Source organism: Callorhinus ursinus, unplaced genomic scaffold (assembly GCF_003265705.2).
Source record: "Callorhinus ursinus isolate GAN/ISIS: 27379988/994484 unplaced genomic scaffold, GSC_fseal_2.0 scaffold11, whole genome shotgun sequence".
Taxonomy (NCBI): Eukaryota; Metazoa; Chordata; class Mammalia; order Carnivora; family Otariidae; genus Callorhinus; species Callorhinus ursinus.
Window position 1 is genome coordinate 39,729,358 of NW_027397073.1, and position 23,689 is coordinate 39,753,046.

General features: G+C 43.1%; 1 pseudogene; it reads left to right on the forward strand.

The window, feature by feature from the left end:
• The first annotated feature begins 21,158 nt into the window (after positions 1-21,158).
• LOC112834955 (small ribosomal subunit protein uS2-like) lies at positions 21,159-22,194 on the forward strand (annotated as a pseudogene).
• The last annotated feature ends 1,495 nt before the right edge of the window (positions 22,195-23,689 follow it).

A 23,689-nucleotide genomic window follows, 5' to 3' on the forward strand; every position in this document is an offset into this window, starting at 1 on the left:
TTAATGTCAACATTCAGTATCCAAGTGCCTGGCTGAATCCTGTTAATGAAATAAGTTATCTAATATACACATACTTGCCCCCAGGATTATTAATGGCCGCTCAAGAAAAAGAAAATATCAAATTAATTTTTAATCTCAATTTTTCAAACAGTAACATTTTTTTAAAGATTTTATTTATTTATTTATTTGAACAAAAGAAACAGAGAGCATGAGCACAAGCACGAGCGGGGAGGGGCAGAGGCAGAGGGAGAAGCAGGCTTCCCGCTGAGCAGGGAGCCTGATACGGGGCTCGATCCCAGGACCCCGGGATCATGACCTGAGCCGAAGGCAGACGCTTAATGACTGAGCCACCCAGATATCCCTCAAACAGTAACGTTTGTGAAGCTCTTCTTGCTCATCTAACCCTGTGCTGATTTCATATACCCAGTTATGACCATGGCTTTTTATTGTTCATTCATTTAATAAAAAAATTCATTGAGTTACAAAATCCACTTATGTGCTAGAAATCTGACATATTTGATAATTAGATATAAAGTAGCAAAATAGCAACATATCTCACTCCTGAAAATTCCCATCAAGCAAACTCAAGGGCTAGGGTAAAAGGCTAAGAATGGTCACCTGTTTCCTGATAAACTAATGTTCCCAACCCATCTCTCAATTCTTTCTCTTTTTCCTTCTTTCCTTGGGATAACTTCTCTTTAAAGACAACTTACTCTCTGTGTTCCCACGATCTCCCTCTCAACTGAAGGATGATGCAGTATTATGTTTTTGGGACACCAGTTTTCCCCTCAGCACTTCCTTCCCCACTCAGGAACGGTCTTTGCCCCACTCTGCGCTAATAGAAAGGGTATGGAAAGACAAGTGGTATAGACAAAGGACTTGGGAGGATGCTCTTTGTGAATTCAACAAGTCATTCCCACCCTCTGAGGGTAGGATAAGTGTTCAGAGGGAAAGTTAAAAATGGTAGGTAGGATCGATTCCTCACTTGCTCCCTGGGATCCTGCAGATAGTCTGTGGAATCCAAAATCAAATGGGCCTGTGTGACCCCGACTAGAACTATAAGGAAACAAGAACACTCTACAAAGGAAAGCATGTCTTCAGAGGGAGAGAATAACTCCTTTGAGACAAGAGTGGCACGGAAGTATCGGAGAAAGCCACCAGGCTTAAAGGGCCATGTGGATAAGAATACGAACGTCTCCATAGTGGGCTGCATAGAAGGACAACCAAGGATCGGACAGAGGGGTGGATGTTTCAGAAGATGCCAGTGAAGGACAGATGCCGTTGGGACCAGGTGGGGGCCTTGGGCTATTAAGCTTAGGCACAAGCTTAAGGGTAAAAGACGGGAATCCTCAACTGGCTGCAATTAAATTTCTCCCACTTACGTGGATGGGGACCCAAACTAAAAATTACTGGTACAGAAAAATAAAGATTTATCATGCATATCTGCTTTTGGTGAGTTATGTGTAACTGAGACCCCTGACTGCAAGCTATGTGTTGGAACAGACGGCTCACATTCGAAGTTAGGAAACTGAAAGCAGGGACGTAGGAAGCAATCATTCCTAGGACTGCTGTAGTCTGTCTCGAACTCTCCCTAATACAGCATATGGACAGGCTCGCTAGGAATCTCACAGACAGGCATAGGGGCATGGCTGAAATCCAACTCCAGAAATGTGTTTTGACAAAAATTAATGGATATCTTTCACATTTCATTCTTTCTGGAATGGTCAATAAAACTCTTTAATGCAGAAACTACACAGGGTTGGTCTAACACAGCTCCAGCTCCCCTCACTTGTATCCCAGGAAACTGTGTCCGCCTCTAGTTGTTGGTCCTCTTCTGTTCTCCCAGGGAGTTATCACGAACGGTGCTTGAGATTCTGGCTTCACGGATTGCTCTGGAACCACCAGGAAAGTACATTTCTCTCAGGAATGTGATCCTCAAAATCCCCATGGAACAAAAGAAAATTCTAGACCCGAGGGTAGCAGATCCTGAACGTAAAAAGCTTTCTAACAGGAAAAGTACAGAGATTGCAACACAAGATCCAGAAGCCTTCCTCTCTCTCATAACACCTGTTTCCTTCACCCAGTTCCTCATCCAAAAACAACAAGAAAAGGTTTTTGTAAGTTATTTCATGCGTTCCCCAATGGTAGCTCTTTATGAAATCTTATCAACACATCTATAACATATTCGGGAGGTGCATATATTTGAATTTAAATGAAATTAAATGGATACAGGAAAAAGGAAGAGAACAGATAGTGTGGTGACCAAAGGAGTCCCCAGACAGCTGGGAGAACACAAATTCATTAGGGGCGCAGCCAGTTAAAGAACAGAAGAGCTCATGAGACATCTGTAGCCCCTGCGATTGAGCAGAATAAGTCACATTCTTCTAAGCCCCTCCCCAACTACCATCTCTTACCTCACTTTTTCCAAATTGTGGTGTGTTACTGCGTTGGTCAGGGTTCTCCAGAGAAGCAGAACCAATAGGATCTGTATATAGATAGAGAAATTCATTTAAGGAATTGGCTCACATAATTTTGGAAGCTGGCAAGTCCAGAATCTGCAGGGCAGGCTGGCGGGCTGGAGACCCAGAGCAAAGATGATGTTGCAGCTTGAATCCAAAGGCAGTCTGCTGGAAGAATTTTGTCTTCTTCTGGAAACCTTGGTCTTTTGTCTCTTGAGGCCTTCAACTTATTAGATGAGGCCCACCCACATAAATAAAGCAAATCTGCTTTACTCAAAGTCTGCTGAGTTAAATGTTGGTATCATCTAGAAAATAGCTTCACAGTGACATTTAGACTAGTTTTTGACCAAATCTCTGGATAGCGCGGCCTCGCCAAGTTGACACAGAAAAAGGAACCATCAGTTACCTTTTTGCTTCTCTTTTATTTGCCAGACTCTTCACCATCACCTGTTTATGGGATAGCTATTGGTTACACTAAAGGTGGCTATTATTGTCACTTAATACAATTGGCTCAGCTTGAAGCCACACCCTTGGCTGAAGACAAAGATGCTATGTATTATAGTTCATGGTGAGCGTGAATAACAATACAGTCACGTCTCTAATACTAGGAAATTATCAAAGGACCAGGAGTGATCGACTCTTCAGATTCCACAAAGCCAGTTGACTGAGGCAGTGAGGAACAATTCTATTCCTACCCAACATGATCCTACTTTAAATCTCTGGACTGGGTAGGGGGTTTTTGTTTGTTTTAAGTAATTTTTATACCCATCATGGGGCTTGAACTCACAAAAGAGCAAGAGTTACATGCTCTACCAACTGAGCCAGCCAGGCACCGCTCTGGACTGGCTTTATCCAGGGAGCTCTTAGGCTGGGAGCTAGCCCACAAAGAGTGGTTAGGGGGTGGGGGTGGGAATTGCAGCAGGATGATGAGCTCACAGCTTCCTCCCACCACTACTAAAGGATCAGCAGGTGGCCTGGAAGGTTTGGCAACCTCTAGCTCAGCTGGCTTAGTGTCATTAAAAATTCACCCCAAGCTAGAACAAGGTCTAGAATGGGCATCCATTGGCTCTGTGATGCAGCGACATGTGAGGTTGCTCCTAAATTCATACCTGTATGTCTACTCCACTGGACTGCTCAAGAATTTTAACTCCCTCAAACTCAAGTCTAGTTTTCTGCCCATAACTTAGGACTGCAAACACTTGGAAGAAGGGATACCTCACTTTTTCTGTGCTTTGGTTGCACTTAAATGTGGCACTCATTGCCCAGGACTATAGTTCTTTACTTATAAATCTGCTCTCCTCTAAGTAACTATGTAGAAGCAGTCTCAGTGACCTGTGTAGCTCTAGTGCTCACACCTAATGGGCATTTGGTACACGTTTGTGGAAAGAAATGGACAAAACTATTGAAAATCAGTCTCTCTATGAATTGTTTGTATAGCCTACCTGATCGCCGCTAGGCACACAAAATTTTTTATTGGCAGAGAGGCCAGTGAAATCACCCCATGTTTTCATCCTGCATATTTTTGTCCAACTAGAATACAGGTATCCCTCACTTCTTGAAAGTTCACTTTACACCACTTCATTTACACAGAAGACCGACGACATGAGTCCCTGTTTTCGCTAACCGAAAGAAATCCGAAGAGGATCTTTGCTTTTATGAAAAGAGGTGAAAAGCAAAAATAGCATTTAGCGCATCCAGTGTTTGTCTTGCCACGAGGTTACAGAGGCAGCGTGCCCCGGAGCAGCACGAGTGGCCCTGCCAAGCTCCTTCCCCAGGACCTGCTCTCCGCTTTTCCGCACCCATCTTCCTGAGCTTTGAGTGGTGTCTGCCAGCATCAGTGCTTTATCTCCATTTATTTTGTGCATCCCTTTGCAAGATGTGTCCTAAGGTATCAGAAAAGCCAAAGAGAGGGACGCCTGGGTGGCTCAGTCGGTTAAGTGTCTGCCTTCAGCTCAGGTCATGATCCCGGGGTTCTGGGATCGAGTCCTGCATCGTGCCCCTTGCTCAGCCGGGAGTCAGCTCCTCCCTCTGCCTCTGCCACTCCCCCTGCTTGTGCTCACGCACTCTCTCTGATAAATAAATAAGTAAGATCTTTAAAAAAGAAAGAAAGAAAGAGAAGAAAAGCCTAAGAGAGGTTATTTTTTGGGTCCTGGAATGCTCAAAACCTTTTCCATCTAAATGAACGGTAATCACTTCTTTGCTTTACACCGTTTTGGTTTATGAGAGATTTCATAGGAATGCTCTCCGTTCAGATAGTGGGGACACCGGTATTTGCTCCAGGAAGTAATGCGAGGCTTTGTTGTGATACATTATTATGAGTTTCCCATGTACACATCACTGCTTCATGATTTGGTTGGGCCAAATCATACTGATATACAAAGTGACAAAGGAGTACTTCCAGAGGGTGGGATTACATGTGACCAAAAGTCACATGGTTTAAAAAGTCATTCCTCAGTAAGAATGTAGTCAGTGTAGGCTTGCTCCATTTCTTTTCAAGAAAATGTCTGCCAAATACTGAATAACCATAGTTTGTCAGTTGTTCGATAAGTGAAATATGGTGTTCCATGGAAAAAGCAGCTAGTTCAGTGATCATAATCCCAGTGCTTTTCCTCAAAAACATGTAAAGTGGGCATAGCAGTGGATATTTTGGGTCAGCTAAGGTGACACTGTGATAGGCCTCTTATATACAATCACCAGAATTCAATCCATCTGCTTTAACAACTAGCCAGTGGTACCTTCTATGTGCCTAAAACTACATACCATCTAGCTTGTTTTCCACTGCAATGACTTTGTGTTTTGTTTGGTTTTGTTTTACTGTGTGTGTCAGCTGAGAAAAGCCACCCAGACATGTGCTAAAATGACGGCTACTTTCCGAGGAATGCGTGACACTACCTGCAGGGCAACGGGAAAAGCAAAGGGGACGCAGGGTCCCGCACAGAGCACATGCTGGGGCCTTGTGGGATGAACACACGGCTTCCTTCTGAGCACGGGGGTCAGCAAGGAAGCATTCACTGCATGTGGTGGGACGAGATTTGCTGGACAGAGGCAAAAAAAGAAATGTGAGAGAAAGATAATCTTCTTTCTTCCTTCTGTGTTTTGGGGTCCAAGCTTTTAACCCGCCATAATAATCAGGATTAATCACAAAACTTATTGAGAAAGAAAAGATGGAATGTATGACCGATTGTACCGCAGTCTCCTGTGAATGGGAAAGACTTCCAAGCATTCTGCCGTATGTGTTTGGCTCCTGTCCCTTCCTGTCATGCGTGCATTCCTCCACAGCATCCCCAAACTGTTTGCCTTGAAATCCCTTTTCTTTATGAAAAATGATTGAAGACCCACAAAGAAATTTTATTATTTTATCTATCAATATGGACCTTATTAGAAATTAACACTGGAAAAAATTTTGAGATATTTACTAATTCATTAAAATAATTTTAACCCTATTATATGTTAACACAGTAATATATTTTAATGAAAAGTAAGTACATATTCAAAAAAATAGTGGGAAGGGTGGCACTGCTTTACATTTTGGCAAATCTCTTAATGTCTGGCGTACTAGAAGACAGTTGGACTCTCAGATCTGCTGCTTTCAACCCATTCCGATATGTTGTCACAATTAAAGCATATGAAGAAAAGTCAGCTTCAAACAGAAACGTAGTTGAAAAGAGGTATATTTTAATTGCCTTTTTAGATAACTGTGGCTGCTCTTAAATTCTACACCCAAATTCTACAAGCTGTAGTTTCTTAAATGGCATCAATGGGGGTGCCTGGGTGGTTCAGTTGGTTGGGTGTCCAACTCTTGATTTCAGCTCAGGTCATGATCTTGGGTCATGAGATTGAGCCCCATGTCAGGCTCTGTGCTCAGCACGGAGTCTGCTGGAGATTCTCTCTCTCTCTGCCCTCCCCCCACCCCCGCTTGTGTTCTCTAAATAAATAAATAAATAAATAAAATCTTTTTTTTTAAATATCACATTTATGGGGCTGCCTGAGTGGCTCAGAGGGTTAAGCATCTGCCTTCGGCTCAGGTCATGATCTCAGGGTCCTGAGATCGAGCCCCGCATCGGGCTCCCTGCTCAGCGGAGAGCCTGCTTCTCCCTCTCCCTCTGCCTCTCCCCCTGCTGGTGCGCTTTCTCTCTCATTCTGTCAAATAAATAAATAAATCTTTTTTAAAAATCACATTGATGAACTGTTTGTACTCTGTTATATTAAAATCCATTGGTCTAGTCTTGTTTTTGAGTGGATTCTTTATCTATGCATGATTTGTAACAGTGTTTGTCTTTTAGAAAATCTAGATCTTCCAAATGTTAACACATTTCATATCTCTTATCAGATAAATCTTCTGGTTAATTTCACCACGAATCTCATCAGAAAAGTTAAGGTTGTAAGTGTTTGGGAAACTATCAAAGTCACAGTGACAGACACGGGTTTTCCAAAATTCTTTCTCTTGAAAGCTCAACTTTTGTCATTGGCAATAAATACTGTCAGTTGGTTTCCTTGATAGTTTAAGCTCACTCCATTCATTTTCAAGAAAATTTCTGTGAAATGCCAAATAACCATAGTTTGTCTATCAGTTGTTCTTCAGGCAAATACAGTATTCTATGAAGAAAGCGGCAGGTACAGGTCACATCTCAAGCAATCACACAAATGCTTTCCTCAAGACATAGATCATATTTTGGAATTCTGCAGAATCGCTCTGTGTGTACTTTCCATTTGGTCATACAGACTATTAAAAAGATGTGCACTCAAGGGCCTACATTTAATAAAATTAATTTGTATAGCTTCATCAGGACATTTTAAAGTGAGCCCATGGTTGTTTTCCCTGCAAAGGTATGGCACTGAACAATGCAATGGCTACTCTTACCCCTGCTTCTGCATCAAGGTGCAACTGTCAACACAGTAAAAATAAAAAAACGCCCAAAAGGTCGGTATTATTATGAAGATAGTTTCGGCCTGTGGATCCCGACAAGAATCTCAGGGACATTTCAGGAGCCTGTGAAGCACACTTGGAGAACTGTTGCCTTATACTGAGGGGAAGGTAGAACAAGACTCAGAAAGACTGGGGTATGAGCCCTTAGATAAGAAGTTCAGCGCTTGAGGGCCACGGGGCTGGCTCAGTTAGAAGAGCATGGGACTCTTGACCTCGGCGTCATGAGTTTGAGCCCCAGGTTGGGTGTAGAGATTACTAAAAAAAATAAATAAACTTAAGAAAAAAAAGTTCAGCAATTTAACAGCTACCTGAACATGGGAAAGTTAAACTCTCTGGGTCTCAACTTTCTTATGCATAACAGATTTTTTTTTAAACGGGCATGATCAGTGCATTAAAAATTATATATGTAAAGTTAGTGCCTAAAATATAGACCAAACTAGAATATGGACCAGAGATGTGTAGGTAAGGGAGTTCATGAACAAAGGAAATTATTGGAGAAAACTAAAGTATACCTTAATTAACATATACATTCCAAAATATTTATAGAGAGCCACAACCAGGCACTGTGCTCGGTGGAGAAATAAAATGAGTGGCATGATCCCTGCTCTTGAATAGTCTATAGGGGCATTTAAATCAACTTGGCATTACATCAACTGTAAGGACTCGACCCGCTCAGTGTTATAAAGAAAGGCATGCACCAAGTACCAAAGTCAAGCAGTGAAGTACTTGCTCATGGTCTATATATGGATACAGGAAGCCAACTGAAATGGGAAGATGGACGCTAGGGCCAGTCCATGTGGAGAAGATGACAGACAGCCTGGTTTTTGGCAGGGTTACTGGTCACCAACCCACCTGATAAGCTAACAGGGAGAGGGGACGCCCCATCATTCTGAACCACAGACTATGCTCTTGGTTGGGGAAGAGAGTCATAACAATAGTGTCATGAGCACCGGATTTTCAGATCCCCCGCCATGGTGGTGAGATTCCTCACACATACATAGTGGGAACCTTTAGAGATAGAAAAATAGTGCTCAGCTGTTCTGTGACCAGGGTCTCGTGCTTTGACAGGTGCTGCTGTGGGTTCTGGGCCCTCAGGCTGTTGACTTTGCTCTGTGTGGCCAGAAGGGCAAGGTGCTAATGAAGTAGGTGATACATGATTCATTGCCGTTTGGGTAAGAATAAAAGGGAAAGAAAAACATTGCTTCAAGAGCCATAATTCAAGTGTCATAATTGAAGCCACTTGTCAGTGTTTCCACGGAGTTGGCTCTCTAGATGAAAGTTCTGAAGGGTTAAGCTTCAGCCTAGAACATGAAAGAACAAAGCCTCACAGACACAGCAGATTAGTCATTGCTGTTTTCTGACAAAGCAGACAGGAAGTACAGGCTGCTCTTCCGTCTTCATCTGAGAGAGGAGGGAGGAAAAAGATAATGAGCAATCATGGAAAAGAGTATCATCTTACATGTGGGCTGGGGGAGTTTACTGCCAAGCATTAGAGATTTCAGGACTGAGGACCAAGAGCCAAAAATAGCCTGCATATTTCACAAATTAGCCCTAAAACTAGTCCTGCATAGTGAAGTGACTTGATTTGCTTTAATAATCCTAGAGGATATTTCTATCATAGATAATCCTTTGTACCAATGTAGATATTTCCCTGTATGAAGTTATGAGCAAGGGAGACGATTTATAGATTCATATCTTCACATCATAATATCATTATTAAATGTATGGTTGAATGGCTGGATGGATGGCTGGATGGATGTATGGATGATGGATGGATGGAAAGAAAGATGGACGGTTGGATGGGAAGGTGGGTTAGTGGTGGTTTGGTGTGAAATGTGAACTTTAGAGCTAAAGATGAAATAAATTTTAGGAAGAAATTAAAAATTTCTAAGGTAGGATACCTAAGGAGAGCTGTCTGGGGATCATCTACCCAAAGAATAGAGAGTACAATTCAGAGTCCTAGCTCTGGCCTTGAACTAGAGATTGGATATCTCTTTGAACATCTCAAATACTCAAACGCACTTACTTTTTGTCTAACTGATACTTTTTGTCTAACTGGGGCTGAGTTAGAGACTCAGCCCCAGAATCTGTCAGGCTTGAGAGTCATTTGGTATCTATAATCTTCCCACATAATAATTCATGATGATGGAGAACCCCTTACCCTCCATTGATCCTAACTTGATGTCCACAGTCATGGGTAGAATTCAGTTCTGTGAATCTGATGTGAAAAATAATGACATAAACCAATTGCATCTCAGTTTCATTAACCTTTAATTAAAATGTAACATTTCCCTTCATTGCAAAATAAGCAATAAACCCAAGTAGTAGTATCAGTACCTATGATTGTCACCAATAAAATTAACAAATATTTTCGTATCAGATCATAATAAGTGTTGATATCTCAAAATGTTGTGTATACTCGTTGCTGCTTTGAATGATGGTAGTTATTCTGCCCACAGCTAGGTCTTGTCATTTCCCACATTAATAAACTCATGTATTATTATATCACAAACATTCTTTTTGGTAACTATATTTCAATATAATTGTGGGTTTTCTTGTAATCTTACGTGTTTTATTTTATGCATTTAAAACACTATTCTGAGAAGGGGTCCCTGAGCTTCATCAGACTAACAAAGGCATCCATGGCCCAAAAATGTCAGGGTGACAACAACATGGATGGCTCTAGTGAGTATTATGCTAAGTGAAATAAATCAGTGAGAGAAAGACAAATACCGTATGATTTCACTCTTATGTGGAATTTAAGAAACAAAACAAATGAACAAAGGAGAAAAAAGAGAGAAAGACAAACCAAGAAGCAGACTGTTAATTTTAGAGAACTGCTGGTTCCCGGGGGGGGGGGGGGGGGAGAGGCGGGGGGGCAGGAACAGGTGATGGGGATTAAGGAGGGCACTTGTTGCGATGAGCACCGGGTGATGCATGAAATTTTGAATCACTATATTGCATACCTCAAACAAATATAACACTGTATGTTATTTATATTGGAGTTAAAATTTTAAAAATATAAAAAAATGCAAAAAAAAACAAAAAACAAAAAACTAAGGTGAGAGCTGCCTCTTTCCATTGTACCTCATCTTCCCTGGATGGACATCACACTGAATTCTCACAAAGGGATAGGCAGCTTTTTCATGACATTTCCAGGAAGCAGCTCAAACCATCAAGCCCAAAGACTGTAAGCAAGCTGTTTTATCCATTAGGCACCATAGAAACAGGGCCTAGGGCCAATGAGCTTGAACAATGCTGTCTACAAAAATGCTTAAGACAGACCTAGGGGGAACATTTTTTGCTCTAAACTAAAAATAAAGCTACAGATGTGAAATTAATAAATGCCTAATTAAATGTACCAAATCTCATATGTGAAATTCATCTGTCATTGCATTTAATATGCATAAATGTTTTTGCATTTGAAAAAAACTACAGATCAGATTTTCTCACTTTGTATCGCTTCTCGGCCTTTTGGCTAAGATCAAGTGCAGATTTTCTCACTTTGTAAGAAATCGCAAGTAGGGCGCCTGGGTGGCTCAGATGGTTAAGCGTCTGCCTTCGGCTCGGGTCATGATCCCGGGGTCCTGGGATCGAGTCCCGCATCGGGCTCCCTGCTCCTTGGGAGCCTGCTTCTCCCTCTGCCTCTCTCTGTCTCTCATGAATAAATAAATAAAATCTTTAAAAAAAAAAAAAAAAAAGAAATCGCAAGTAAACATGATTAGGAAGAAAAGCAATAAAAAATTAAAGTTACAGCCAAATATTTTCAGAAGTAGAATTATATAAATACACCCACTATTTTATAGGGGAAAAAACTATACTTGGGAAATGTGGAATGTTGGTACGTTCAGTACATTTTAATTTGTTTGGAAGGATGCGTGGTGAGGCTTCAAAGGAGAGAACGCACCCAGGCCTTCAGAGGTCTCAAAACTGCACTGGCTTGAAATGGTGAACTTGTCCTCTTGGCCCTCAAGAGGAGCACAGCCTCAGAATCCGGGCCTCTGGAGCACTCCTACCCTTGCCATCCCCCAGACACATACCCGCAAGGCTTCCCAACCATCCCGCCACTCTTCCTCACCCCTTACTGTTGGCCTCATTCCCCTGCCCTGGCACTTCACCTTCTCAGAAAGGTAAGAGAGTTTCCTCCGTTTGTACTTGTTTTGGTGGAGATGCCCCGGAATCGAACGCAGGGCCTCATGAAAATAAGTCCCGGCGCTCATGAACTCCTTCAGGGTTTTGCAAACGGCCATTTCAGGTTCACTGGGACCTCAGCTGGGTTCTCCTCTGTCCAGCTCTCTGATCCTCTAACAGAGACAGCTTGGCCCTCCACGAGTTGGAATTCTTCTGGGTCGTGTCTCTTGGCTTTTCCTCTTTCCATCAGAAATGCTCTGTCTGGCTTCCTGAGAAAGCACCGGACAAGCCCTTTGTCACCCTGAATATTGACAAGTCACTAGGAGGAGAAATTGTCCTAGCTCTTCTTCCTCCATCTGGATATCATTGCACATTCAGCTGTGGTAGGTGGTCAGTTTGAGGGGCCGTCTCTGGAGATGAAATGGAGAAAGATAATCAGGGTTGTAGACAGGTCCGCTTGTCTGTGCCCAGGACATCTGTAAGAAATACACAAGAAGATGCCAGTAAGATTCAACTCTGAGGAAAGGAATCGAAACCTGGGTGCAATAAAAGGGCCTTTTGTGTTTAACTGTGGACCTTATAGTCAGCTGGACTAAGTATTTTCTCAGGGCCATAAAAAAGAAGAAAAACATTCAAAAAGGACTGAAAATTTGCTATGTTTATTTGAAAGCACTAACGAAGTCAAGGGAAATTCAGAACTTTAGTGTACTTTCTTATGCTTCACTGTAAGAAGAGTGTAAACAAAAAATTGTCCCAGACCTGGACTTGGGAAAAACCTCCTCCTGGGAAGAAGTTAGCACTCTTAATAAAATGCACAGGCCATTTGCTGATGAAGATTAGTAGGACTAAGATTTGTCTGGGGAATCTAGAGTTTTTCATCCAACCATTGGAATACCAGGTGCCTTTTTACCAAATTTTTTTAACTGATGTATCTGATCTTAAGAGGATGATAGAAATGTTCTCTTTTTCTATAAAATACCCCTACCAAGACTAAATCTTTGAATTAGCCTCCTAAATGCCTGAAAGAATGCCAAAAACTTTGATATCTGCTCATGACCAAATTGTCTGAAAATTTGTCTTTAACAGTATTGTTTTTATTTTAAGGTAAGGGGTTGGGCATTATGATCTTTCCTGGGTTTAAGATATTTAAGATTGCTGGCTTCTGCAGAGTGGAATTGCTTTATAGTCATATATGACCTATATAGATTAATTCCTTTAAAGATTGTAGGCAAAAGAATTCTGCTTTAATTACATTTCCCACATTGTCTGTTAAGGCACTATACTGCTAAAGTATAATTTTCAAGAAAGCAAAATTATGACTGACACACAAATACAAATGCACACGTTTGAGATTTTATTCAATTAATTACTAAAGTATCAATACACTTAATTACTAAGAACCAGTTTCAAGAAGAATTTGAGGGACAGTCATTTATAGAGGCAATCAGGAATGCCGAAATAAATATTGCTAACTGTTGGGAAATTGATTAACCTTACATAAGAAAATGATGTATACTACTGGGGTTATCTTTTTTTTTAAGATTTTATTTATTTATTTGTCAGAATGAGAGAGAGAGAGCACAAGCAAGGGGAGGGGCGGGCAGAGGGAGAAGCAGGCTCCCCGCTGAGCAAGGAGCCCCATGCGGGGCTCGATCCCAGGACCCTGGGATGCGTAACAGACTGAGCCACCCAGGCACCCCTGAAGTTCTCTATCTACAGGGCAGAAGTCAATTATAACTCTACTGGACAGAAGAGTAATGGCGGGAAGAGGGGCAAACTGGAAAGAGCTGGAAGCTTGAAGGGTCAGGGGAGCCGTGGGAGAGCTATCTGTCCATCTATGTAGAGAAAGATGAGGCTGTTATGTCATGTACCACACAGTCCTAGTATCAGCCCTTATGTTCTCAACTTTATCCATTTCTGGAAATTCTTTCTAAAAAAAAAAAATGCCCATAAAAAGGACAAATCGGCTTGCTGCTCCAGAAGGCTCACAACTATCCAGTCCACAGATTTCCTGTCCCTATTTTACACCAGTGTTATTCTCGATGCTGGGGGTCAAGCAGTGAACTAAACAGATGAAGTCTTGCTCTCATGGCCCTCACATTCTCATGGGAGACAAGACAAGTGTCAGACATGTTCTAGAATGCCACGTGAGGAAGTGGTACTGCCCTCAGGAGGCATATGACTGAAAGGAAGGAGGCCTAGAGCAACCAAGGGGTACCATTCATAGGAGGCGGTCAAGGGCAGAATCTCTGGCCAGACAACATGTTTCTGAAACCAGCAGGACAGAATTTAGTGAGTGATGGATAGGAACCTGAAGCTTCAAACTTCGAGATTCTATAAAACAACACCTTTTAGGAGCATGAACAAAGGAAAGTAGCCTGGTCCAGTGATCAGTCACATTGACAGTGGTATTTCCTGACTCAAAAATTGGGCTGCAAATCCACTGGCTATGAATCCCAAATGTGACTGGTCTCATTATAAAATACCATTTAGTATTTCTTTCTGATCCCCAAAGCAGGTTTCCATTTTAGAGAACTGAAGGACAAAATTAGGATTATTAACAGTCCAGTTTTGGTTAAGTTTCCACAGAAAATGCTAAGAAATATTATCAAATAACTCTAAGAAAAACCTGAGATAAATAGCTGGGATGTCTAAAATTTTTTTAAATCTCCTTGTCATTTCATTTTTCATCAAATGCGTGCTGTGTCCCTACACGCGCTAAGCACTGGCCTGAGCCCTGGGGTGCAGTCCTGTCTTCAAAGAGTCCACGCCAGAAGGGTTGGCTGGCTGGAAACCCTAATTCTATCACATGGCTGCAGAGGAACATGGCCAAAGAGCTTTGGGACTATAACCTCCAGAGAAAGGAGATACCGGGGGGTGCTTCTCAAGGGAAAGCCCTTGTACCTTTCCTAATTGCCCCATTCAGAGGATAGTTTTTCAATCACTGTCTCCCTGGTCCATTGTGCTGCCTTGGGCACCCTTGACTATTTCCTCATTTTTTTTAAAGATTTTATTTATTTATTTGACAAGAGAGAGAAAGTGAGAGCAGGACCACAAGCAGGGGGAGTGAGAGAGGGAGAAGCAGGCTTCCCGCAGAGCAGGGAGCCCAAGGTGGGGCTCGATCCCAGGACCCTGGGATCATGATCTGAGCCGAAGGCAGATGCTTAACGACTGAGCCACCCAGGCGCCCCTATTTCCTCATCAATGTCCCTGGTTCCCCTGACAGTGAGTTCTCTCCCTTCTTTTCCAACCCCTCTAAATTCCGCCGGATTAGCAACCGGGCCTTACTCTGTATGTGCCCCAACAGCAAAATATCCGGCAGATAGTAGGCATCCACAAATATTTGTTGAACTGAATCAAACCAGGTGACACCTTGACAATGATCTCACTCAGGTTCGTGGTCTGCCACACATCTGGTTCTATTATTGCCCCATTCGTCCCACACTACATTCCTTCATTCATTCCCTCCCCCTCCAATAAATACATACGGACAGCTATCAAGTGCAGCACCTGTTCTGAGAGCCAAAGAGACAGCAGTGAACAAAACGAGCAAAACTCCCTACCCTGAAAGAGTTTACATTCCGAGGTAAGAAGCAGAAGACTAAAATATGTAGCAAGGTAGAAGGTGCTGAGAGCTACGGAAAAAATTTAAATAGGTCTATTAGACAAGATGCAGAGAAGCAAAACCACTAAGACATACTCCCAGTGGTGCGCAGGAGCTGCTGAGCACTGGCCTGAGACAGCTCATTGCTAGCAGCTCTTCCCCAGTCCCCATTTAGCGATATCACATCAGCAGCGTAAAATGGTCAGAGTGGAATATTTATACCAAGGAAATTGGCAAATGCTACTGATTGGGTTTTCTTTTTTTTCCTGGAAAGCTAGTTGTTCAACATTTCCCAGCATGAAACACGCACACACACACACATGCATGCACGCATGCATGCACATGGATTTATTATAGGAATTTGACTTTATGCAATTCTGAAAACTTTTGTTGCTTCCGTGTCTGGCTCTGGTGCCTGAGGTCAGCATGGCAGGCAGCCAGCAAGGGAAGATGAATGTGCAGTGAGGGAAGCAAGATGAAACCAGAAGGATGGACTAGAATTCTTATCGATCTCTCTTCATCTCCAAGCCTCTGTTTTCAGGGATGTGGGGAAGTCCTACAGGAGAAGCCAGCAGCCTTCATCATGAAGCTAAACACGTCCTTGACCCAGGCATCTGAGACACTATAGGAGGCTCCAAGAGGTCAAGAAGGTAATTGTGTGTGTGTGTGTGTGTGTGTGTGTGTGTGTGTGTGTGTGTGTCAAGGACAGGGCTTGTAAGACTTTGCCAAGACCTCAGCTTATACTCTGTGTGATATAAGCATCTACTGGATGATTTTGAGCAAGGGAATAACAAGATCAAATCAGTCTTAGCAGGATCATTCTGGCTGCTATATTAGGAATAGCCTGAAAGGTCAGCAAAGGTGGATTATTAAAAGGTTTTTGCAAAAATCAACAGGGAGCAGATGACAGCTTAGACCAGGGAAGTACCAGTGGGGATGGAACAAAGAGGTGGGATCCTGGTCATCTTTTGAAGGTAGAGTCAACAGAACTTGGAGTGGATATGGGATATGGGAGAAAAGGAAGAATCAAGGATGAGTCCAGGTTCTTGGGCTGAGCAACCAGAACATTAGAGGTGCTATTAACTAAAATTGCAAAAACTGAAAGACAACCAAGCTTGGGTGGGAAGAGGGAGATCAAGAGTTCAGTTTGGACAAGCTGAGTTTGAGTTTTCCTTTAGACATCAAATTGAAGATGACAGTTGGATCTATGAATATAGAATTTAGGGAACAGGTATAGGCTAAAGGTATAAATCTGGGATTAGCAACATACAGAGGGTGTTTAACACCATGAGACTGGATGAAACCCCCAAGGAGTAAAGTAGAAGAGAGAAGAGCTGCAAGGACTGCGTGCTGAGACCCTACCTGCTAAGCGCTCAGGGAGATGAGGAATGAGCAAAAGATGCTAAGAAGGAGTGACCAGAGAGGTAAGAGACTGAGGTAGCCTCCAAAGCAAGTAACAGGAAGAAAGAGGGAGTGGTAAGTTGAGTCAGACACAGCAGATAGGTCACAAAAGATGAGAGCTGAGAGCTGATCCTTGGATTTAGCCAAATGGAGATCTTTGGCCACTTGCTAAGAACAATTTTGGCAGACTGGAAGCAATAAAGCTACATGGAGTGAGTTCAAATAAGGATGAAATAGAGAAGTTAGAGACAATGCATAGAAGCAACTCTTCTGAGGTGTAAAAGGAAGAATAAGAATGGAACATGAACAAGAAAGCAGGATGGGCATGAAGAGAGAGTTTTGGTCTTTCTTTGAACTGGGAGAAATCGTTGTATGTTTGTATGCTGGCAAGAATGCTCTAGTGGAGAGGGGAATTTTTGTGATGAAGGGAGAGAGGGAAGAATTGTTGAAACAGTGTCCACAGTGAGCAAGGATGAGATCTAGTACTTAAGTGGAGGGATTGTGCTCTGAGAAGAGTGACTTTCGTCCATGGTAAACCAAATACTTGAAGCCAGCAGACCAAGTACATGAGGCAGGTAGGTAGATTTGGGGGAGAGGTTATAGAAGTCCTCTTTATTATTCCTAATTTCTCATTTCTACGTAAACAGGGTAAAAGTATCAATTGAATGGATTGTTGGGAGAATTAAATAAGTTAATACATATGAACTCCCAGAAAGTAGGTAATGACTGTAACAGCTATTAAATATCATTACACGTCAGCCTTGCTGATCTAATCTGTTGCCACGGTTTCACTGAACTCCTCTCCGTAAGCTTCAGATTCAAGATCCACCTCTTCCTGGGTAGCTTTCAACACCAACAGGTCGAGAACTCAACTCACTTTGGTCTTCTCTGGGCAACTCCATCTTCTACAAGCTTGTCACAGTTAAGGGCTCCTTCCACCTGGGCACATCAACCAGAATGCTGGTTTTCTGAATTTCTTCCTCTTCCTCGTATGCCCTCCTCAACATTTTGGAAACCCTTTCTTTCCTCCCTTCTGTCCTCTATCATCCTTCTGACTGTACCCTTTCACTCCCTCAGGCATCTCTTTCTTCTGGACTTTGGCCTCCTAACTGATCCTTTCTGTCAACATGGCCCCCTATGAATCTCTCTTCCTCATGTACAGAGTGATCTGTCCAAAATGCAAATACTATGTCACTTTCTGGAGTAAACATTTCTGTGGTCCAGTCTATACAGCATGGCACTCAAGGCCTTCCGTGCTATGTTTACATCTTCAGCTACATCTCCTGCCCCTTCCAACCTGGTACTTTATATCCCAATTATACAAGCATTATGCATTATTCCTTCATAATGCTCCCCAAAACTACATCCCCAAAACTGTTGAGTACCACCATGCTGATGTCTGATTACCCTTCCACTCTCAGCTTTGGCATCATCACCTCCAGGGAATTCTCTCTGACCCAGCTTAAGCCAAGGACCATTCCTCAGGACTTTCACAACATCAAATCCAAACACCCAGTATATTATATGTGCTCAGCGAATTGGTTGACATTATATTAGATGAACTACATCTAACTGATTAAACTACATTAGATGATATCTTGAAATCCTTTCCCATACTATGACACTGCAGCAGGTATTTTTCTTTTGGTCATTCTTTAAAAAAAAAAAAAAAAGATTGTATTTATTTATTTGAGAGAGAGAGCACTCATGAGCCAGGGGAGGAGCAGAGGGTGAGGGAGAGGAAGGGGGAAATAATCTCAAGCAGACTCCACCTTGAGCACAGAACCCAGGGTGGGGCTCTATCTCATGACCCTGAGATCATGACCTGACCTGAAACCAAGAGTGGGAAGCTTAACCAACTGAGCCACCCAGGCGCCCCATTTGGTCATTCTTTTTTTCTTATTCCAGTATAATTAACATAAGTGTTATATTCATTTCAGGTGTACAATATAGTGATTCAACAGTTCTATACATTACTCAGTGATCATCGCTGTAAATGTACTCTTAATCCCCTTCATCTGTTTCACCCATCCCCCACCCACCTCCCCTCTGGTGACCATCAGTGTGTTCTCTATAGTCTGTTTCTTGGTTTGTCTCTTCTTTGTTTGTTTCTTAAATACCATATATGAGTGAATTCATGTGGTATTTTCTTTCTCTGACTGATTTATTTCACTTAGCTTTATACTCTCTAGATCCATCCATGTTGTTGCAAATGGCAAGAACTCATTCCTTTTTATGGCTGAGTAGTGGTCTTTATCCATTCATCTATTGATGGACACTTGGGCTGCTTCCATATCTTGACTATTGTTTTTTTTTGTTTTTTTTTAAAGATTTTATTTATTTATTCATGAGAGACAGACAGAGAGAGAGAGAGAGAGGCAGAGGGAGAAGCAGGCTCCCTAGGAGCAGGGAACCCGATGCGGGACTCGATCCCAGGACCCTGGGATCATGACCTGAGCAGAAGGCAGACGCTTAACCATCTGAGCCACCCAGGCACCCCATATCTTGACTATTGTAAGTAATGCTGCAGTAAACATAGGGGTGCATATATCTTTTCAAATCAATGTTTTTGTATTCTATGGGTAAATATCCAGCAGTGGAATTACTGGATCCTAGGGTAGTTCTATTTTTAATTTTTTGAGAAACCTCCAAACAGTCTTCCTCAGTGGCTGCACCCAATTTGCATTCCCACCTGCAGTGCACCTATTGCTGGCCACAGAGAGCCCCTTTCAACACTAAGATTCTGCTCTCAGCATTCTAGGTAGGGTTTGGATTGGGACTTCCAAATAAAGCCATGGCCATTGTTCTTCTTCATTTATCATCCATTCCCCAGTAACATCTGAATTTAAAAATACTGTGTTTAAAATAGCATGTGATTCTCATATTTATTTTGTGATCCAGTTATATTTGTGTGATAAATCTACTGGCTGTAGTACGTTTGAACATTTATGTACACACTGTAGCTACAGATTGTTTGGATAATTTTTAAAAATAAAATAAGGGGTGCCCAGGCAGCCCAGTCAGTTAAGCATTTGACTCTTGGTTTTGTCCCCGGTCATGACCTCGAGGTCCTGGGATCCAGCCCCAGGTTAGGCTCTGCACTCAGGGCAGAGCCTGCTTGAGATTCTCTCTCCCTCTCTCCATGCTCCTGCTGCTTGTGTGCTTTTTCTCTCTCTCAAATAATAAATAAATCTTTAAAAGACAAACAAAAACCAAAATAAAACACCATCTACATCTCTCATCATACCCAAACCAACATACACTATGTAATCTCAGAAGTTCAGCCTCCACCAAGTCATTACCCTCTTCAAAGACCTTTAGTGCCTCTGGGGTAAAGAACAGTCGGTTGGCTTGTCCCCTCGGGAGTCCTCAGCTCTGTCCCTTCTGCATCTCTGCCTTATCTCCTGCCACACCCTCCATGAACTTCTGTTCTGTCCACTCTGTATACCTCCCTGAGCCTGTTCCTGGCCCTCTGCTCCAAGAATGCCCTCCACCCCTGCCCCGTATTATCTAGGTGTGATTCATGTTCCAAAGTCCACGTCAACAGCCGTCTCCTCTGTGAATGTTTCAACATCAAAAAAAAGTGATCTCTCCCTCCTCTGGGATTCTACAGCATTTATTCATTCAACATGTTTTTATGGACATGTAATCTTTTCCCACTAAGTTACCAGTTCCTTGAAGGCAGGATAATAAAGTAACTTTTGCCCTATCTATAGGCATTGTTTTCAGCCTAGCACCTGTGTCTGAGGAAAGATGATTTTGCTAAAATGTAATTTTCATTTGTCAGATACTTAACAAAAGCTATGTTTTAAGTGGTATACAAATGGTTTACTATAAATAACATTTCCTTTTAAATACTCCAGGAATTCCCTATATTCATGTGGTTCAGTGCTTATTTTTTCAACTTCCTTTTGGGCAGGTTGGGTTTGTAATCAGACTTTATTGAGTACCTACTCTGTGCTCAGTACTGGAAATAGGAGTTCAAACTACATGTTTGCCCTCAAAACTTTGCCTTCTAGTAATCAGCTTCATGGGATTATTTTCATAAAAGTTTCATAGTCATCTTAGAAGAACTAGTGTTCAAATCGCTAGAAGGACATGTGGCCATGGTGTGTCAGTTTGGATCAAAACTGAGGAGGAGATCCTGAGTCTCCCAGACCTCTGGATGTGGTAGGTTTGCTCAGAGAAGAGGCAGAGAAGTGAGTATTCTCTTTTTCTCTTGTTGCTCTTTACCCGTCTACAGTATGTTGAGTAGTGTATGATGCTCTACACTATCACCCTCTATGACCTTTACATGGTGTTGAATTTTTGCTTGACTGCTAAGTCTGCACCTTCCTTTTCCTGGACGCTTTATCTCTGTTTCTCTTCAGTTCAGTAAATATACGTTGAGCACCTCCTGCATGCAAGGAAGGATGGAAAGCACTGGTTCCCTGATTCATCAGTGTATGTCATATATTTTTATAACTCACAAGATATAGTTATATATAATCTATATACGCATTTATAAAAGCATATTTTCATAAGTAGGGTAGAGTAACCTATTGTAAGAGGGTTAAGTTCAAAAGGGAATACATTACTTTCCAAGCTACCCAGGGAAGGGTCCATATGGCGTTGTTTTGCGTTCCCATCCTATGGCGTTGTTTTGCGTTCCCACCCTAACTTAAAGGGAAACTTTCACAATGTCCGGAGCCCTTGATGTCCTGCAAATGAAGGAGGAGGATGTCCTCAAATTTCTTGCAGCAGGAACCCATTTAGGTGGCACCAACCTTGACTTTCAAATGGAACAGTACATCTACAAAAGGAAAAGTGATGGTATCTACATCATAAATCTGAAGAGAACATGGGAGAAGCTTCTGCTGACAGCTCGTGCCATTGTTGCCATTGAAAACCCAGCTGATGTCACTGTCACATCGTCCAGGAATACCAGCCAGCGAGCCGCGCTGAAATTTGCTGCTGCTGCCGGAGCCACTCCTATTGCCGGCCGCTTCACTCCTGGAACCTTCACTAACCAGATCCAGGCAGCCTTCCAGGAGCCGAGACTTCTGGTGGTTAGTGATCCCAGGGCTGACCACAGCCTCTTACAGAGGCACCTTATGTTAACCTGCCTACCATTGCTCTGTGTAACACAGACTCTCCTCTGCGCTATGTGGACATCGCCATCCCTTGCAAGAACAAGGGAGCTCACTCAGTGGGTCTGATGTGGTGGATGCTGGCCAGGGAAGTTCTGCACATGCGTGGCACCATGTCCCCGGAACACCCATGGGAGGTCATGCCTGATCTCTGTTTCTACAGAGATCCTGAAGAGATTGAAAAGGAAGAGCAGGCCACTGCTGAGAAGGCTGTGACCAAGGAGGAATTTCGGGGTGAATGGACGGCTCCAGCTCCTGAGTTCACTGCTACTCAGCCTGAAGTCGCAGACTGGTCTGAAGGCGTGCAGGTGCCCTCGGTGCCTCTTCAGCAGTTCCCCACTGAAGACTGGAGCACCCAACCGGCCGCTGAAGACTGGTCTGCAGCTCCCATTGCTCAGGCCACTGAATGGGTAGGAACAACCACTGAGTGGTCTTAAGCTGCTCTTCCACAAAGGCAAACAAAATGGAAATAGAAATGGAAAAGGCTGACGGAAAATAAACAGTTTGTAAAAGTAAAAAAAAAAAAAAAAAGTGAATACATTAGGTGAAAATCAAATAAAAGCACAATTACCCTCAGGAAGTCTTTAAATAGTCTACGAAAGCACGCGGTACATGGTCAAAGGAAGTGAGGGCCGGCTGGGGACAGCCAAGTCAGGCATGGAACAGCTCAGACTCACTGTGGGGCTTCCTGAGAATGAGGCGGGTTCAGTGTGCATTTGTGAGACTTTCTGTGCCTGGGTTTGTACGTGTGGGCCGGGCTTTGATTCTAAGGGAAACAAAATTTTATAAAATTATAAACAAAATTGGGGTGCCTGGGTGGCTCAGTCGTTAAGCGTCTGCCTTCAGCTCTGGTCATGATCCCAGGGTCCTGGGATCAAGCCCCACATCGGGCTCCCTGCTCCGCGGGAGGCCTGCTTCTCCCTCTCCCACTCCCCCTGCTTGTGTTCCCTCTCTCGTTGTGTCTCTCTCTGTCAAGTAAATAAATAAAATCTTCAAAAAAATAAAATTATGAACAAAATTATATATAAAAAACCAAAATTATAAAACAAAATTATATACGCAGTAAGTACTACAATCTTTCTCTCTTCGCCTTTCGAATTGTTCCACGATACCGGCCCTCCGTTGTCCCCTGCGGAGAGTGTTGCAAGGCGCTCAGTGGGCGAGCCTTGGATCCGGAATGTCCCGGTTCTAAGCTGCCACCTTGCGGCCGTTCCATGAACGTGCGTCCGCCAGCCTTCGCCCGCACTCCTAATCGGATGCCGACCCTCGTCCCTTCTGGGTTTCATCCCTAGAGCAAACTCCACCTGGCATTTAGGAGCAGTGTGTTACTTATGTGACAGATTAAAAAGCAGAAATATGTGCTTCCTTCCCCCAGAGCTGCCAGTTTTCCTGTCACAGAATCATGAACATGCATCACAATACTTTATATCCTTCAGGATAACAACTGTCCCAAGAGCTTAAACTCCCGGCAGGGTTGCACACGACTTTGGAGTCTACACGTAAGTAACGTTTTCTCCTACCCCCACTTGCCGCGTAATCTTTACTTTAAATTGGCGGCGTCCCACAAGCAATGACAAATTCCTCTCGCAGGTGTTTGCGGGGCGCCTCCGAGCGGCTCCTTGAGCTCCCAGCCTCGTGAAGAGACGCTCGGGGTTAAGGGCAGTCGCTAGAATGCAATCCCCACACTGGGGACTGGGAAGGAGCACTGGACTCTCTCTAAAGGGGTCAGGGATGCCTTCCCAGAAGAACCCCGGCTGAGGGTAAGCCAGGAGGTCAAGAAGGTGGGGAGAGGTTAGAGAGTCCCGGCCGAGGGAAGGAAGGACAGCGGTGTTCGGGGGGACGAGCTCCCACAGCACCACCCTGGGACTTCTTTCCCGGAGTTTTGACAGCCCGAGTAGCACCCCAGAATCTTGCTTTGAACAGGCTGGTTTAAACATTCTTAGGAGAACTGCTCCTCTTCCCTTTTTTCTAACGAAATCTTACACTGAACCATAGCGGATTCCCGAGATACCTACAGTTTGACCAACCACTGCACTAC